The sequence below is a fragment of the Tyto alba genome, unplaced genomic scaffold (genome assembly GCF_018691265.1).
Source record: "Tyto alba isolate M040663 unplaced genomic scaffold, T.alba_DEE_v4.0 Super-Scaffold_23, whole genome shotgun sequence".
NCBI lineage: Eukaryota > Metazoa > Chordata > Aves > Strigiformes > Tytonidae > Tyto > Tyto alba.
In genome coordinates this window covers 1,746,208-1,765,278 of record NW_024881297.1, presented here as the reverse complement: position 1 = coordinate 1,765,278, position 19,071 = coordinate 1,746,208, and the positions used below count along the sequence as shown (strand labels likewise).

Sequence of the window (19,071 nt, the reverse complement as noted above, 5' to 3'; positions counted from 1 at the left end):
TCTTCAGCAGAACACCGGCCAGCCTCTCTCCAAGCACTGCCAGAAGCTTCTTGTAGTACATTAGCAGTAACAGCAGCAGGATTAACTCAATCCCTTCCATTTGATAAGTGCAATCAGTTGGAAGGGCTTCCTTACTGAGTTTGGCTTGGGTGTTCTCCAGACCTAGGACCCTCACTCCCAAATGCATTCGCACAGGCATGTAAACCAAAGCCAACAACCGCTGGCAGATGACACTAGCTCTCACTGAGATCTGTGATGCTGCACTTGGATCACTGCTGCTGTGTAACCCGTCGGGCTTATAACTTCCTCAGGCATGTCTACACTGTCAGGCAGTAACTACCTTCCCCTTTTCCACCAGAGAACTCATCTTTTCCTAGTAGAAAATAATCTTTTCTTTTTCCAGAGTCATTCCTTATGATACCATTCCTGGTTACTTCCATAATTTAAAAAATTAATCCTACAAGGCCAGCTCTATTCCCACTGAATTCAACAGCAGCAGGTCCATTACATACAAGGTGTCTAAAATATCACCATTACAAAAAACCAATGAAAACTAGAAACTTACAGTTAAACTAGGACTTCTTTCTACACCTTGACCTTACTTCATATTCTGCACCTGTGCTATCTATACTTTTTTTAAAAAATAATTGAAAAAAAATCATTGTCAGTAAATCAGAACACTTCTACGTTTCACATTATGGAAGCTGAAGGCTCGGGTATCTTATCAATGTGCACAAATGCCTGGTGGGAGAGAGTTAAGAAGACTGAGACAGGCTCTTCACAGTAGTGTCCAGTGACAAGACAAGAGATAATGGGCACAAACTGAAATACAAATCATTGTATTCCTTTCCATTTAAACATCAGAAAAAAAAAAAACAAACAACTTTTCAAATGTAGAGGAACAGAGTACCTAGATAGACTATGAATTCTCAGATCCTTAGAAGTACTCAAAACTTGACTGGACATGGCCCTGAGCAACCTGCCCTAGCTGACCCTGAGCTGGGATAGGCATTAGACCCCTCCCCACCTGAAATGTTCTGTGATGCTACAAGTACCGAGCCTTGGTTCTGCAGCTGTTTGAAGAGTGCATTGCTTTTAGTAGTTGTTAAAGGCATTAAAACACTCAGGTGTTCCGGTTGACTAATTGCAAATATTGTCATTCTTAACATGGCAACACCCATATTTTGTCCATTGCTTCTACGTTTAGCATTATGCAAAAAAAAAAAAAAAAACAAAAAAAAAAAAAAAAACAAACCAAATAAAAAAAAAAGCAGAAAAAACCCTCTAAATATCATATGTGGCAAGCGTTCTGTACCTATCCAGCAATATGCCACAGATGATCATCTGGGATTTTATCAACTTGGCACAACAGGAGTTTCTGCAGGTTACCTTGAGCTGAGCAGTCAGCTTCCATCTGTCCCACCCTGATAAGAACAGAACAATAAAGTGAACCAGAGGTGGATGAAAAAGCCATCTATGGTTTACCACTGCAATTGTTAAACCAGACTGCAACAGGAAAGAGTTAAAGCATGCATTTATTTAATTATACCAAAAAAGTCTGAACAAATTATTTTTACAATGATGAAATGAAGTTAAATAACACATATCACAAACGAGCTTTTTAACACACTGTTATATAACTGTTCCCTATTTGTTCCCTTCTCAACAAACACTACAGAGTCAGTAGCGGAGAAACAAAGGTGCAAGTAAGAAACAAAAAGAGACCAAGGAAAATAGTTTTACCCTGCTCAATACAATCTAATTATTCCTTTCTAACTTGACAGGCAATTTTTTTTTCTCCCCTCCTCTACAGTTTAGCTCTGTGTAAAAATTCTGAGTGAAATCCTGGCCCTGAGAAGAACAAGGAGAGCTGCGTTATTGACTTCATCCAGCCTAGCCAACAGTTACCATTTAAACACAAAAATATCTCCAACTAATATAACGAACATCCTTATGCAAGGAGCAAGCAGGGCTTTTCATATACAAAACTTAACGTGGACCACAGAAAACGCTTGTTATTTTGTTTAATGCCAAGTGGATACAACCTAATTTTTTCCCCTCAATTCTGCATGCTCCTTGGTGCGAAGCGATTCCTTTCTTAACAGCGACAGAGGGGGTGAAACAACAAAGAAGATTTAACTGGTCAACTCATGACAATTTAATTCCAGGAGCAGTTGAACCGTCCGGCCCCAAAGCCTGGGCTGCCTGTGCCGGTGAGTCACTGCCGGCCGGGCTGGGTGCGGCACAGGCGGGTGCCCGGCCTCCTGACCATCCCGGTGGCTCCACCAAAGCACCTGAGCGGTACCTGTCATTCCAGACCTTTGCTACCTCAAGCAAAATGCTGGATACGGTCTTATTTTTTTTTCTTATACCTACTTGAGGATGGGACCAAGAGGAAGAAGAAGAGATGAACAATTGTTACAACTAGGAAAGTTGAGGTTCTAGCCGAAATGATAACTCACAAGTGTAAAAAAAAGGCACAGTGACTAAAGAGGTGGGTCAGCATTTGTTTCTACGAACTCTGACGGTAATCTCCTAACAAGCACATTCCTCCAATGACGTCTGATAGCTTTCCATTAAAGGTAACCTGTTACGTTGTGTTTAAAAAATACTGGAATGTTACAGAGTTTGCATCTAAAACACGCGACAAAGATCTTCACGGGATCTGGATTTATGTTATATAGTTATGATGGACCTGGCAATGAATGTTCTCTGGATAGTAAGATAACCAAGAAATACAAAGCCATCTTCCAAGAAATACATCGGACATGTACTTCCTTTCTTTTAGTAAGTCGTGTTTAAAAAAAGAAACCAATAAAAATAAAAGAAATAGAGTATCCCGGCTCCATTTCACTCCTCGTTTCCGACTTCAGCACGCTGGCCGCGGACAGCAGGGCGACCCCAGCCCCTTTTTGCCCCACACCAAGTCGGGGCGCACGCCGGGCCCCTTGGCTTTGTTTGCTCAAGCCTCCTACCACTGGCACAGCACTGATGTCTGCCGTTGCGGATTTCCACACAGCAGCAAGACAGCAGATATTTCTGAGGCAAATACACTTGGGGGACTTGTTTCCCCAAATGAGTATCTGTTGTTGCTAGCAATCTCAAAACAAAGATGATGATAGCTCTCTGCATGTTCTTAAGGTAAAGCAACAATATGCAGTACCCTCTTATCAGTCAAATATACCACAGCTGGTGATGCGCAGTAACACTGAAAATGTGTATTACAGAAAAGGTTCTTATTTCAAAGATAAATATTTCTAAATTCTGAAAAATTCACATCTGAATTTGACACTGTCAACAACTTGTATGTGTTTTGGGGTTTGCTGTGCTTTGTTTTGTTTGGGGTTTTTTTGTTTGTTTTTTTATTGTATATATATATTTGATCACTTGGCTCTATTCCTTGTTGCTTCTTTCCTCTAGAAAAGTGTCATTCCATAGAAGCAGCAAGGAACGATCAATATTTAAGATTTTTAAAATGTAATTCTCAACAGCCTTTAAACACTGATGAAAGTCAAATCAGCAGCACTATATGCTGGAATAAATCTGAGACTACCTATTCAAATACCCATTAAAAAGTAAGTAGTGCAGTATGTAAATGTGACACTTCTTTTTTTTTTTTTTTTTTCTAGAAAGACTGCATTATAGATGTCAAGCCAAACTCACAAGACAAAGTAATTGTCTAAAGAATGAATAAACTTTAAAACAACTGGTTATTTTAATGAAACACTAAGTTACTTTGTCCTTCAGTACTAACACCTCATATTTGCTGGGATTACATATTATTTCTAGCATTATCTGCATTATAATTGTCAACCAAGTTTTGCAGAGGTATGATCTTCTGCCCGCAAAACACATACATAGCAAAGACGCACATACAGACTGATAGCCAAAATGCAGATTTAAAAAATATGTTAGACTGAGGATAAGAAATTCCTCTCCCCACTTGTAGTGTGCTGTAGATCAAACAAATTAAAACCCATGAACTGAATGCATCATTTTCTGCCCAGTGGGAGCTGCAAATTGATTGTTTGCATTATCCATCCATCTGGTAGTTACAATTGAGTGTGTATGACCTCACATAACACCTCTGTTTAGAAGGCATCAAACTTATGCAAGAGAAAAGGCTCTTAAGTACCTTGCAGTTATCACTCCGGCCACACGCTCCATGGTGATTGCTATAGTAACCAGACACTTGGCGTGGACACTTTAAAGATAGAAGCGTTCTTCTCCTATGCCTTGAATTTTTATTCTTTGGGTAACTGTTAATTTATGGGGTTTTCTGGAGTAAAGAAGTTGAGTTTTTTGTGTTCATCTGGCAAAGCAAAGACTACCAGAAATTAAATCTGAAATCAGTTATAATATAAAGGAAAATTAGAATTCATGTTAGGGGTTATGTAAACTACAGTAGGTTGTATCATTTCACATGCACAAACTGCGAGAGAAAGGTGTCATATTTTCAGCACACAGTAAAAAACAAAAGAAAAATAAAGAAACAACACACAAGCTTTCTTGTCGGGTACTCCAATGAGCCTCTAAGATTTAAATTATTATAGGTATAGTTAGTAGTTATGATTGTTATAGACAACCTTCTCTTACTAGGTACTGTTTTCATTTTCTTGTAAAATATTCTGATCAAACTTCCACCTTTTGGATTTACGGGTTTTTTTATTCAAGATGAACTTGAAATGTTCATCTAAGAGAGTTCAGCTACTAAAGACTTTATATCCACGTGCTTTGGATAAAAAAAGCACAAAGAGGGTAACAGGATTGACAGTGCTGGGAGGTGCAGAACCAGGACTGAATCTGGGAATGGCACCAGTGGCACAGGAGGAGCAGAGAAATTGCACTGTGAGGCTGAAAAGAGGGAAATGAACGGAAGAGTCAGTGTTCCTAAAGCCTAGGGTCCTCCAAAACTGGGGAGGGGGCAAATGTCAAGATCTACTATCAACAAATGCTTTGAAACTCTTTACATAAATTGTGTAGTGGCTCACATACAGAGCATGAAGCTACTGCCGTTATTACTAAGGAGCAGCAGATGGTTGTCTACTGTTCGAGAAGTAAGGAAAAGTAAATAGCAATAGTACTCATGTAACCTTAATTCAACCTGTATTAACATAGTCTAATCATATCATAGTTTATCTGTTATTTCACTAGAACCACCTGGCTCAGTCAGGGCTTAGATGACTACAGCAAAGGTTCAACAAGAGAGAAAGAGTGAAGCCATCTATTAACCACATTTTCAGATTTTTTTAGAGAAATTGGAAGACACGGTCTAGGGCACTGTAGGACCAGGAACAGGATGGTGGCTTCACAGCTGGGGCAGCTGAACTTCACACCAGATAACAGGATTCATGCTGCTACATCCACCCCTGACCTCACGTTTAATAAAAGACAGGTGCTTAAAAACAAGCTGTTCAGAGGAAACTTTCTCTTTTTCTGGATGCTTATCAGAGATCTTGTGATCTTCTCTTCAAAGAGTTAAAAACTCTCAGGCATAATCAAAGTCAAGAGGACAGTTTATAACTGGGATCAGTGAGATGGAATGCACCTACTCCGAAATACAGAAGTCCCTGTTTTCCTGAACCAAGGGTCCAAACACAGTCAAAACTTTTGAACATCATTTATCTCTCTCAGCATCCCACCTACTGAAGAGTAACAACTGTGTCTCTTAACAGAGAGGTAATGAAAAATAATTACTTTTCAGTACTCTGGATATTACTTTGTTGAGCACTACAGATGAGCCCCCAAGGAAGCAGTAATTCTGTCTTCAAAGAGGGGTTTGAACAACACGTAAATAATGCCTAGAGCCACCAATCAAATAATGAGAAGGAAACAAGCTATTGAAAAGCTGCTCGTTAAACACACATTGTCTGGTTTGTGCTCCAAATACTGCAGGAGTTCGTAAGAAAAAGTATTAAGAGCGTGTATAACTGAAGACTGTATTATGATGTATACACGACTGGGCCAAACAAAGGTTGCAAAAGCATCTTTTAACTGCATTCACAGTTAACTCCTTTCAGTGTAGTTTTTAAGTATATATAAAAAATTAGTAAGGGCTCAAATATGATACAGAATCGGAGTGAGACATTCTGCTTTGACAGTCACTGCCATTTTAAGTGATCTCCTATCTTATGTACATTGCTTTTACTTGATGGTATCAAATCCATCATCAGAAACTTGTTCAAAACAGGAAAGGGGAAGCAGCAATTATTTCAGAAGGCAAATAAACGGCTAATTAACTGAAAATACATATTCCACAGGCAAGATAGGAACCATGAGCTCTTCTGAGTTAATCCCTACAGTAACACCAGCTCCTTCAGCTTCTATTAATCATTACTAGAGCAAATCCCTGACACCCTACCAGTTTACCAGCTGGCTCCAAAGCTACTGTATCCAATTGTTCAACTCCATAAACCAATCCCATGAAACACCACACTGTCACAAGGATAAAACTAAATGCATTTTATTATAAACTGATTTTGTGAACACAAGAGAGAATTATTAGCACAGGACACAACAGCAGTTTGAGTCCGCCCACGAGCAAAGGAAATGATTCAGACACACAAGGCAGCCACTTTCAGTACGGAGCTCTGCACCGCCGTGGAGACTTAGCAGTTCTGCTAAGCCAGTTGATTGCTTATAAGATTTTCCTGCTCTTCATGAGACTTTATTTTCAGTGATCGTTACTACTATTTCATGCTAGATTCCTTCAAGCTATTCCACAGCCTTGTTTTCTCCGGGCCCAAGATCAAGAAGGTAATACTGCGTCAGCCTCTGTGAGACTGAAAGCACCTCAGCCCTCATTGCATGAGCCCCCTCCAAGCCACAATTCCAAAGGCTAATGCCAGCAGGAGAAAATCCTGATGCTTTCTTAAGCAATGAAACCACTGTATCACAAAACACCAAGACCTTGAATGATGACTCTCCCCTAAACAGCTTCCCATTCTATGCCTGACTATATCGGCACCTTCATGCACCTCATTTTTTCCTACCACAGTGTTCCACTCTGAAGTGTTTTAGTCAACTATCTGGGACAGTTTCTTGCCTTGAGTGAAAAAACACTTCTTCCAACTTCCAGAGGAAAACTGCCTCTCTATATATTTAGCAACAAAAACTAGAGTAACATTTAACAAATAATTTATTCTTCCCTTACTGTAAAAGAACAGTTCAGCACATCAATCTGACATTCTTCTACTGAAAATCCATCCTGTTAGAAAATATTCGCTTTGGAACTGTACCAATATGTACTCAAATTAAATACACACTTTAAAAATCAGAAGTACTTCCTTTTTTTTCACCCACAGGTATTGTACTTTGTAAAAAAATATTTTTAAAATAATGACATTCACAATATGAGAAAAAATACAACTCATAAGGCGTTTGCTTTATGTTCAGGTAAGACATCAGCTGCACAGATATGAGTAGGTCCTAAGTTTTGCTCTTAAGTGCTAGGCTGAAGAGAAACTCAGGCCCAGGCTGCGTTGGGAATTTTTGCTGTTGTAGCAAGCTGACACAGGCAGCGCGCTCGGTGCCTCAGTCATCTACTATCAACAAAAAAGACCCCAAAGGTCCCAGAGGCTGTTCTGAGCCATGCTGAAAAACGGCACAGAAGAAACTGAGTTTCAGATGGCCCTTTTACAGCCCTGTCCTCAACTAAGTACAACATTTCATGAAGTTTCAATTCAGTGAATCATTTAATCACACTTAAATGCTTTTCTGTACCATAATGATCTTAAAATGCATGCTGGAGTGATATAATTTTAAACCTTATACGAGAACCTGTAAGCTCACCTACCCTACAAATCAAAGTGTAAAACAATGAAATATCAGATCTGTATAGATGTTTTACCTCATTCGATCATCTTCAAACAAGAAATCTTTATAGGTCAAAATTCTCAAATATGCAAGAAAAAAATGCTGTTCATTCCTACAGACGATGGACACTTACTAAACTGCTTTTTTCTTATTTTATAATCTTTCCACTTCTGTCCAAAAAATGTAGTCATCAGCTTTCTACATTGCACTGGATAGGCAAGACTGGATCACTATATAACAACTCAAAAGTAAATAAAATTTAATAATTAAATCAATGCTAAGTCTTAAGTATAAACATCAGTTTTAACATCAGAAGATACTTGCCAACACAGGGCTCAGTTTTTGAAACACACTGGAAGAGACCATCTTTTATAGCTGACATTTCCTCTAAAGAAATTGTTAGCACCCCTCTTTCCGGTTCACCTTACGGAGATGGCACTTCTCTTAAAATGTGGCAATTAACACCCCCACAGTGAGTAACAGGATGAATCATTCTAGCAATAGCCAAAAAAAAAAAAAAAAATAAATAAAATTCAAGGAAAATGGCTATACTGTATATTCTTCTACCTTAAAATAGGTCTTTCCTTCATATACTGTACTGTCAACAGCCTAAACACATTTGATCTTAGAATAATTTTTCTGTTTATAGTCCCTTAAGCCAAAGCATATAAGGAAATGAATGCATTTATTTTTAACTCCCTGTCTCGATAGGGAAACTCTGTCAGCAAAGACCAGGGACATTCTCCAGAGCGTGGCTTACCCGGGAGCCAAGGCTGCGGGGTGGCGTGGGGGCCCCAACCACCATCTTCCTCAAGAAATGCTTCTCCCAAAAGCTGTGTTAGGGTGATTGCTGCCTACACAGATACTTGAGACAGATGTATACTGTCAAACCTAACTCCCTGTTATCTGATCATTTGGGCAAACCGGAAGAAATCTTCTCCTTGTTGTGTAAAAACAGGCACGGGGCCCAGAGCGAGGTTAGACTCCCGCTGCGCACCAGGAGCTCAGTTCAGTTTTTTTTTAAAAAAAAAAAAAAAAAAAAAAAAACACCACACAAATACAGTGCTGGAAAAATGCTAATCTGACAAAGCTCTGGAAGACAAAGGTCATCTTGCAGATGTGAACAGGATATAGGATAAATGTGCCCATAAGGCAAGTGCAAAATCTTCATGGTCTGAGACACCTGCTATGGGAAATGGAGGGAGAAGAGCACAAAACCCGAGTTGAATCTCAGACAGTAGGCTTGAAAAGCTTTTCAGAAATTACTGGTTGTGATAGAAACCCTTTCACTCCACAGTAGTGGCAATAAAACAGACTCAGGGGAAAAAAATGCTATCACAGTATTATTCCAAACAAAGTTCTGGTTTGCTGTTTAAATCTGTACTTGAACCCACCCTTCAGCCAAAAAGCGCACATTTCCTCATAGAAGCAAGAGCTAAATTCCTGCTGAAATCTACATTAGTTCAAGAGCAGGGAAGGTTACCTCCTTCCTCTGTTTTTGTGCATCACATTGCAAATTTGTTCTCTCCCTCTGAAACTATTTGCTAAACTCCAGGTGTTTATGAGTAGCTTTCAAGTGGAAAAAAAATCCACAACATTTTGGGTAATACAGACGATTCACCAAAAGTAAACGGTCCATATTTTGGCCAATTACAAAAAACCCAAAGCATCTGTAACTGGTGAAGTACTAGCTACTTTTCTTTAAACATGACTTGGGATAGTTACTATTTTGCTGCAATTCTGGTGGCATTTGACAGTGGAGCTATAACATGGTAAAAAAAGTCCAACTTGAAAAGTCATTAAAAGAGGAGCTTAGGAGGGAACAAGGCCACCTGGAAAGCCTGAAGTCCCAGCACAGGGACAGCTCTGCTGCAGCCACAAGAACTTCTGATACACTTGACCTTGAGACGAGAGTGTGGAAGATACTGGTGTCAGTCCAAGCACAACATGAAATCTTCCACTGGTGCAAAGAAAACAGATGAAAGTGAGAGGAAGAAAAACAAAGTAAATAAAACCAAAGACAGTTCTACCCTCATACATAATTGATAAAATAAGATGAAGTTACTGAAATGAGTTGAACCCAATCTTCCAGCGAATCTAGGAAACTCTGAGGAAAGACGTTTTGTCTGTAAACCAATGGCTTATAAATACGATACTTGCTTGTGGATCAGCAAACATACACGTGCAGTTAGGTGCGAAAAAACCTGAAATATCTGAACACAACTAAAGGAGGGTACAACAGGTAGCAAATAATTTAGATTGTAACATGAAAGAGTAACTTCTAGTGAAACAAGCAATATACACTTAGTGTATGTTTTGTTGCATTTTTATGACAGAGATTCATTAACAAGGGATTCTTTTACTTCTGCAGAAAAGTCCGGTTCTTAATGAGAATAGAAGGAATATAAAATGCCTTTAGTATTTCTTTCCTGGAAAAACGGCTACAAGAGCAAAGACAATCTTGAAACCCAATCCGATTTAAACATTGGAGCTCATAGAACAGTTAGGAAAACGGTTATTTTTAACTGTAATTGCAAATTTTCATTTTGGAAACATACAGAGAACTTCTGCATGCAGAATGCTCAAAAAAGATAAACAAAACATTTTATGTAAAATAAATGGATGCCTTGTCCTGCAAAGACTTAAAAATATTTCATGTTGCCAGTAAAAATACTCATAAAATTTGGAATGTGAAACAACAGCTGGGAACAGTTAGCTACAGAAGAGGCAGTCTGGTTTGTCACTATTTTGCCAATCAGTGCACATAGTGGCAACCATAGGTTTTCATTTCTGCTGTGATAAGCCTTTCATAGAAAGAAAACTCAGCGGTACTTCTTTTTGCCATACTCCGGAACCTACCATGAATTTCATAAATTCATATTTGAAGGGTCTAAAACACACTTCAAAGCACAATAAACACAACACAGAAACCACCATGCTACAGATGAAAAGGATCCTTAATCATCTGGTAGCATAAAAAAGCATCCAGGTAACAGGAGTCTTATCCAACAGCTGCAGTGCTCACTCCAGATATCTTTTTACTGACTGGATGCTTCAGGTTTGTTGGTTCTGTTCCTAGCAGTAAGTCAGAACCAGTTTCTCTGCAGGAGAAATTTCTTACTGCAGCAGACCTGAATCTTCTCTTACACAGGTTTTTCTCTGTTTCAAACAAATGCATTGTTGCCTTTTACTACATGGGATGAGAATCAAAATCTAGTACAAGAAAATTACTTCCATTTCCATGCAAGCACCTACACAGCTAATAAAACTCAACAGTTGTCAAATGAGGTATTCACTTCCTAACAGAGTAGACAAGGGTTATTGAGTTGCCAGTACTGACAACTGCTTTTAGACTCTCAATACAGAGGTAGAAAATTTTATCTGAAATATGAAGATAAATTAAAAAGGTTACTGTCAAACACACTGATTTTGTCTCAGCTGAAAAGCTTTCACTAATTTTTCACTTGATAATGCAGTTTTTATTCCTTCCCTGTAGCATCTGCAATGTTAGAAAAACACTCAATGTTTTGATAACATTTGAGCAATGCAGCAAGTAAATTTCGTAACTCTCGATTTCTCAGTTTCACTCAAATGTTTGCACTGCTGTCATTGGCATGAAACCTAGGTAACATATCTAATTTAAATAAAGGCTATGGTGGAAAACAGTGAAAAACAAATGGTAAACACAATTTCTCAATACAGAATTCAACTTAATTTTTAAAACACAAAATGAAACCAGCTAGCCCATACTGCTGCATTACTCCAGTTGCACGTGAACATCAACAGGTTAAAAAGAATAATCTCACATACTGCTTATAATATAGGAGTAGCAGTGCTCACTTTAGAAAGCGCATATTTAAATACAAAGTTCTTTTCAGGGCTTAACAACACTAAATATTGCCTTGGTGAAGGCTTTTCTTTGCCTTTTTTTTAAGCAATCCCTATGTTTGAGTGTAGTCTGTTGAATGGATCAGAGAGGAAGGCGGTCTCTGCAATTTTAGTAGTGTTATATACGATTTCATAAGTTATACGGTCTCAGAGAAGTCAAGGACTAGTGTTCAATACAAGCAGAAAATCAAGCTTCAAGTCCTTTCATTAAGAACACCTTAAGGAGAAGGATTCTTAAATGCAGATAGAAATGTTACCATTTCGTCTTTCATCTTAATACACAGTAGTTCAACTGTAGCCAAGACCAAGGTATTACTGATATTATTAGAGGTCTGGGAACAGAAAACACTGACAAGTCGGTTCTCCCACATCCAGCTCTATATAAAAGAGGACTTCTTCCCTCAAGAGATGCTTTCGGTTGTTGTTCTCTCCAACCAACAGCATGCCTCGGAATATAAACCAGGTATGTCTCCCTGCCCACAGCTGCAAAGGTCAAGCTGATCATAAGATGAGCATTTTAGGGAGAATGAATCCAGAGATTTAGAAATGCAGCAGGTGTAAGAACTCCTGAAACTTGCCACAGGCGTCGCCCCACTGAGGACAGAGGGAACAGCTGAGGTCTGATGAGGCTAGGTGTGCCTACAGTTCACACTAATACGCAGAGACTTACAAGGGCAAATCTAGAACCTGCGCTGTTCCCCTACCACATTTTCCTGAGCCCCATGATCTTTGAAAACAGGGACTCCAGAAAAGAGTGGGCAGCTGAAGTCAAACAAATTTGTTCAGCAGAAGGGGCCACAGAGGCAGCTCTAGGGGCTTCCACGGGGATACAGGAGACAGCACAGTCCTCTCTCAAGAAGACAGAAAACTGCACTGGTACTTCCTTCCCAAAATACAGTGACCTGTTTGCTGCAATTCCTCTCTAGGTCTGTCATTTAAAGTGTTTTGACTTTTGTCTAACTCCTCCTGTCCTATGAATATTTCTTCCTGTCTTATTTTTTTCCCCATAAACTCTTCCCCTCATTCCATATTCTTGTGTTTCCCCTTCACAGTTTCCCTTTTAGCTAAACTGAACCAAATCTATATACATATATATACATATATCTATATATATGTTTAATAACAACATGCTGTGACTGTTTACCAACCCTCCTGCAGCTTGTTTGTTCTAGGCCTTCTGTTGCCCTGTGTGTGAATCATCCATTTAGGCAGTGAACTCTTCAGGGAAAGGACTGCCTGTTGTTCCAAATTCACACTGTGCCTAGCACAGAGTGCCCCATTCTTAATTATTGTAACAACTCCATTAATGCTTTCAGTTTTCTCACTTCTGGATTGTTGGATGCTTGCTTTGTACGCCTTCTCTGACAAATCCTTCAGATAAAAATTACAACCACCCTTGAATATACATTGAACAGCATGCATGATGGAGCAGAGCTTTGTGTTTCACATAGAAACTCTGTAGAAAACCTTTGCGGTAGATCAGCTACTACCAAACGTTACCAGGAGCCTTCTGGCACTTGAAAACACACCCACTCAGAATGATACCCTTTACACTAGAAAAATTTACCATGTTTTTGTTTCTGGGGTGTTTTTCAATTCAAAAATATACTGTTTGCACAAGTTCAGTTACCAGTTCTGATGGCAGTGCAAGGAAGGCTCTCGTGCTCTGCGATGAGCACAGCAGCAAACCAAAACAGGTCCTGCACATTCTCCCTGAGCAGAGCATCAACTACAACACTAAAGCACACTCACTCCCATCGGGGCCCTCGACGTACCCGCTTTACATAGGTGATATGCACAATTCTCATTAACATTCACTGCAATTTCACATGCAGTTCGTGAGGAAAACCGAGCCCTTGCCACATGAACAAGAACTACTGAAGTGCAAACCCCGGCGGAGGGGTGGCAGTGGAGGAAAGAATGGCATGTTCCCACTCCCGGATGCTGTAGGCCACTCTGTGTTCTGCCTTCGCTAACAAAAGCTGCTTTTCATTGAAGAGTGAAAAAAAAAAAAAAAAAAAAAATCCCCTTTGATTCTCTAGCCTTTGAAGGGCTTACATCATCACTTCTTCAATTTCAGGATTTTAGTGAAAAAAAGCTTTCTACCGGGCTGGTCAAATGACTAAGTCATTGAGTTATCATTGATAACTAAGAATTCCTGGGAGTGTTTAATCTACACTCTTTATTAATTGATGCTAGGGTACCTTCTAATAATGACTCATCTAATGAAGAAACAAAGCCACCACAGAAACCCTCCCCACTCCTACAGTATTACTGTTACAATGAACCTGGGCATCTCTCCACCAGAAGAAGTCACCATAGCTTTTTTTGGTCCTCTAATTAGACCCAAGGCTTCCAAGGGAAAACCATAATGAGCTTTATATATTGCAGAGAAAATATTAACACCACCATTTCATCACGTACATAAAACCACAATTTCATCATCAAGTTTGTGTCCAACAGGTGCCCTGAATGTGAAGACAAGAATAATCTGTGGATATGAACAGAGATACATTGGCAAAATCAATAACAGAAAATCGATAGTCACGCCAGCTCTGTCTTTTTTTTCCCCCCAAAATTAAATAAGGTATTTTTTGCCAAAGATGAGATATCATACATGCCTCTGATTCATTCTTTCATTTCACATGCATGCATGACAGCTTTGAGAAGCCTGCATAGCCCTACAGCAACACAGCCTTAAGAACACGAGCACACATTTAACCTTAGGCACGGAAATCCTATATTGCAGACTTTGAGGGAAGATCCAAATTAAGGTAAATATTGGTATTTTGTTATGAACAAATAAGTCAGGCTAGTGATTTTGTCAACTGAAGGCTCTGAATGTGATTCTTCCCATAAACCCTTCCACCTCTGTTTTACTATTTCTACAGCCAGGCCTACTAAGTTAGAAATTCTTAGAGCAACATTTTTATTTCCTGATCTGCTAACGCACAAGGATTTGGGCAATCTCCTTCTGGGGGTTAAATTCACCTTCCTGCTTAACTAATGGACTGGGGTTTGTAACAGAAAAGAAACAAGGATAGGAATTCATCTGACTGGATAAATGTAAAGGATTCCTCCAAATTGTAGAAGCTGGTAGTGACTTCTGAAAAATTACAAACTAGCCAAATGTGTTTTGGACAGTTTCGGGAACCACCTGAGCACAGCAAACACTGCAACGGAAGAGATCAATGGAAAAGAAGAGAAATTTTGGGTTTTTTCTCTCTTGGTCTTTTCTGATATTATACTCACTTCTCTACCTAGTAATGAAACATGGCTAAAGCAATTATTTTGAACCAATTTTTGTAAATTGTTCTACGTAAATAGTTGGGTGTGTCTGTATAAGAAAAATGCCCAAGACCAGAAACAGGAAAAAAAAATCCAGACACGTGAAATCTCTTTACAAATAATGTACAACTGTCTGTCAGACAAGATACATTTTATTACAATACTTACTATGTTATTCCTGTCTTTAATTCCTAGAGTGATAACTATATGTGTCAATCAAAAAGTACCAGTCAGTAAAAGGATGATGCTGTCTTTCCTGAAACGTGGGATGCCTGAGACAAGCTAAACGTACACAAAGTCAAGGCAAAGTCATTACTTCATCTACTTTTCCATTCAACAGGCTAAGATTATCTGCTTGCACTAAAAGCTGGGTTTTATACCACAAACACCACAGAGCCTTTAGAGAACCAACACAGTTTCAAATTTCAGCCTGAAAGCCATGCTTTTAGTTATTGTTTGAGGTACTGAAACCTGATAGGGAATTATTACAATCTCTCATTAAGCCTGGATAACAGTTTTTGTCTGTCACCTGTAAATAAGCTAATTTCATGAAAGGCTTTGCTACAATGAGCAGTTAGCATACAATTAATCTTTGTCTTGACCTGTACAGCCATTGAAACTGCCTGCAAGCAATTCCTTATCAAAGGCTGCGATGTACTGAATTAATTTGCTACAGAGCTTTCAATATTACCCACCATAAATCCTGAACCATTTCTTTAGACTAAACAAGTGCCAGTTCACTGTGGTTGACAGAATACAACAGACTGACTCACAGCAAAAAACGGACAGCTGGCACAGAAAGGTATCACCACAATGTTTGGTGTAATTCATTGGTTTGTTCAGTTTTCTGCCATTGAGGTCAGAACACGGGTGTCGTACAGACTTGACTGACCAGATCCTGACAGATCAGACCGCTCTGTCTTTCTCAGAAAGGTGGCTACCTCCAATGGATAAAAACAGTACCCCAGAAAGAAAATCTGTGTCCAAAAATTGCAAGTCGGAGATGCACCCTCATCCTGTTTTGAGAATATGCCCCAGTAATTGGTAAGAGAAATTGGAGCAGTTAGAGACTAGACTTGCACACAAGATTTCCACCAACCCATTCCTAATCTACTATTTGAAGAGGATATTTCTAGAAAATAAGTTACTTGGAAAAAGAAAACTTCTGCTTTGTGTGAGGTAGAAATAGAGATGTGTTTTACACAGGTGTGGCTGAAGAGTTCATTCAGTCATTTCTCTGAGATTTCCAATTAAAAGGTGTTTTGCTTTCTGTGGTCATTTGGGATTTTTTATAAAATCCTAACCTGTTGAAACAAAAATTTTGTTTTGGAATTGTTGGTAACTGAATTTAAACATTAACAGTATTCAGACAGTATTCTATCAGCAAAGAACACACTAAATTAACAGCTTGAAAATTTGTATGTTTATATATATAACATGTATTATATATAACACATATATACTTGTACATATAATAGCTATATTAAGTTTACATAAAGAATCCAAATCAAAATCTGGATCAGCATTTTTTCATCAAAACAGAAGAGGGCTGTTATTTTGCTTAGTTTGATTTTAAAGAAATGTAGTGCCAATTAATGATAGCATCAAATAATATGTCACCAATTAAGTTATAACCCAGCTGAGAGAGCCTTTTCAAAACAATGAGAGTCTTTAATGCTAAGCAGAGCAGAGCTGCTGCTGGAAGCTAAGAACAGGATTTGGTAGGTGGATACTGAAGCTCGATGCAAATGAACATGCTTATTTTAAAGTAAGATCTCCCATTAGCCATGTGATGTATATCACAAGAGAAGTCAACTTCTGTGGACGGACCTGACCTGAAAAAAACCTTTTCAATTTGCGCATATCCAATCGTCCCCCAAGCTAAATATATCTGAGGATCGCTTTAGTGCCAATGTGTTTGAGAGCTGCACAAGTGTCAGTAAGTTTGTGGTCACTGGTATAAAAGAAAAGCATACATTGATCACAAAATGTGAAGTGCTTTGCCAGTTATGTAATTGTTTAATCTGAAGGACACTCACTAATAAATATCAGCTATGACTAACTTTAGCCTACAAAGTAGAACATCAGATCCCAAAAAAAAACAAGTCACAGCATTAGGCATTCTTAAACGTATTTTGCCCATGAAATTAAATTGCATTAAACACAGTTAACCAAGGTGAGCAGTAAAATTCAAGTAGAAAAGACAGGACTTATAGTTTATGTGCTTCTTTTCATTAAATAATCCCCACCAGTGATCACAATCCAAATCTCTTAATAGTATATTAATAAAGGAGACTGAACATAAAATGGACCTGAAGGAATTTACAGCTAGAAACAAGCTGTGGTCCAAAACCATGAGAGACTTACTTCATCTCACCACCTAGGAAATGAAACCTCTTGTAAATATCAAATGAATGAAGAGCATAAATGCAATCTGATTATTCAGACAGTTATCTCTGTAAATGTCTTTCTCTGACCTGGCCCCTTAAGCACGCTCTGACTCGACACAGGTGCTTTCTCCACCACACTGTTTCGCAAATAGAGAATAGGGATCCTTCAGGATTTAATAAAAGATTTGCTTTGGATCAGAAAATTTAGATTCACTTTCAGACGTGACATAGGTAGGCAAGGGTACTTAGGAATTCAGATTGATTGCAGTGAAAGTTTTTCATCCTGGCAACACTGTTGCCATAGTGATCACGGCTGATCAGATATTCTTAGCAACTGCTCATAACTCGCCATCCCCAGCACTCCTTGGTTTCCTCCAAAGCTGCATAACCTCATTTCCAAAACCCTAGTGATCACCAGAAGAATGATTAGAGTAGCGTGAGCTCGTGAACTGAAGTGCCTTCTGTGCAAATACCACACATGCCATCTGACACACTAGTACAAAGTGTGTTTTGCAGATGGGAAGACATGGAAAGAGAGCTTGGCTTCCAGGTACTGCACAGGAAAAGATAAGTTTGCATTTAGTTTCTCCACAAATACCTTGGTGAGCTGGGATCCTAAATCTCCTTGCAACTTCAAAGAGGTGTCATTTACATGAAAGTCCAATCCTTACATGAATTATGTAAATGTTGTGCATTACACTGTATTATCCTCACACAAAATTGCAGACTGACTTCATTACCAATTAAGCATGCTTGTTCATTGCAGGGGAGGGTGGACAGACACAACACATTTGCTATTCTTTAGTAGGGTCAGTTATTACCATCCTGAAATTCCATTCCAGCCCTATATGGATAGAACAAGAATTTTTCTTACCATCCTCTCTGGTTGTATTTCTCCTGGAGCTCTGCAATATCTTGTCAAGAGCTGGAGAGACTTCCAGTGTTTACTGTTAATTCTCTAAATTGCAATGCTTTGGAGAGCAATGGGATGATCCTTAGATTGTGTTCACTAGCCGGCATAGTACGTGCTGGGAAGTGCTGCCCAGGACAGCTAGATCCACAGAGCGAGCACAGCGCTGCCCTTTTTGCTACACCTTGCCCTGGGCACGGAGAGCCATTAACTAGGGAAGGTGAGCGTGCAGGACCTCTTCTGCCAGGACTTCCCTGGCCCTAGCCGAGAGCCTCAAAGAGAAAGTGAAGTCACGCTGGGCCTATTCAGCTCATGTTTTCAAATCCTCAGGATGTAAACAGGAGAGCAGTGAGAGCCTGTGAGGTTCCAAGACCGAAAAATCCACCTTACTGTTTTTACACACATAGCTGTTGTTCCTCTGTGCTAAAGTAGCATTAAAGTCAATCTAAAGTTGCATCACTGAAATCACAAGATGATGCACACAAGACATCAGCTTGGGTTTTACACCATACAGCAATGCAGCAGTTGACTATTAACACTGTTAACAACTTTGTCTCTTGCACAGAACTATGTGAACCATAATAACAAACGTGCTTCTGAGCCAGTGGAAGGTACATCAGGAACTGGCAAACCACACCACCCATGTTACTCCAGCTACACACACCGTGCTGGGCAACCACCTTCAATTCCTGGCAGAGGCTGCGTGCGGCTACTGCTACTTATGGCTGGGCTTCCCTCTGCTAATCACTTGGCACAACAGCGACAAAAAAAAAAAAAAAA

The 19,071-nt window shown here is 39.2% G+C and overlaps 1 protein-coding gene across 2 annotated transcripts in view; it reads right to left on the bottom strand.

Moving 5' to 3' along the window:
• Nucleotides 1–19,071, bottom strand: part of ANK2 (ankyrin 2) — a 372,599-nt gene that overhangs the window by 251,804 nt on the left and 101,724 nt on the right. The window lies entirely within an intron of this gene.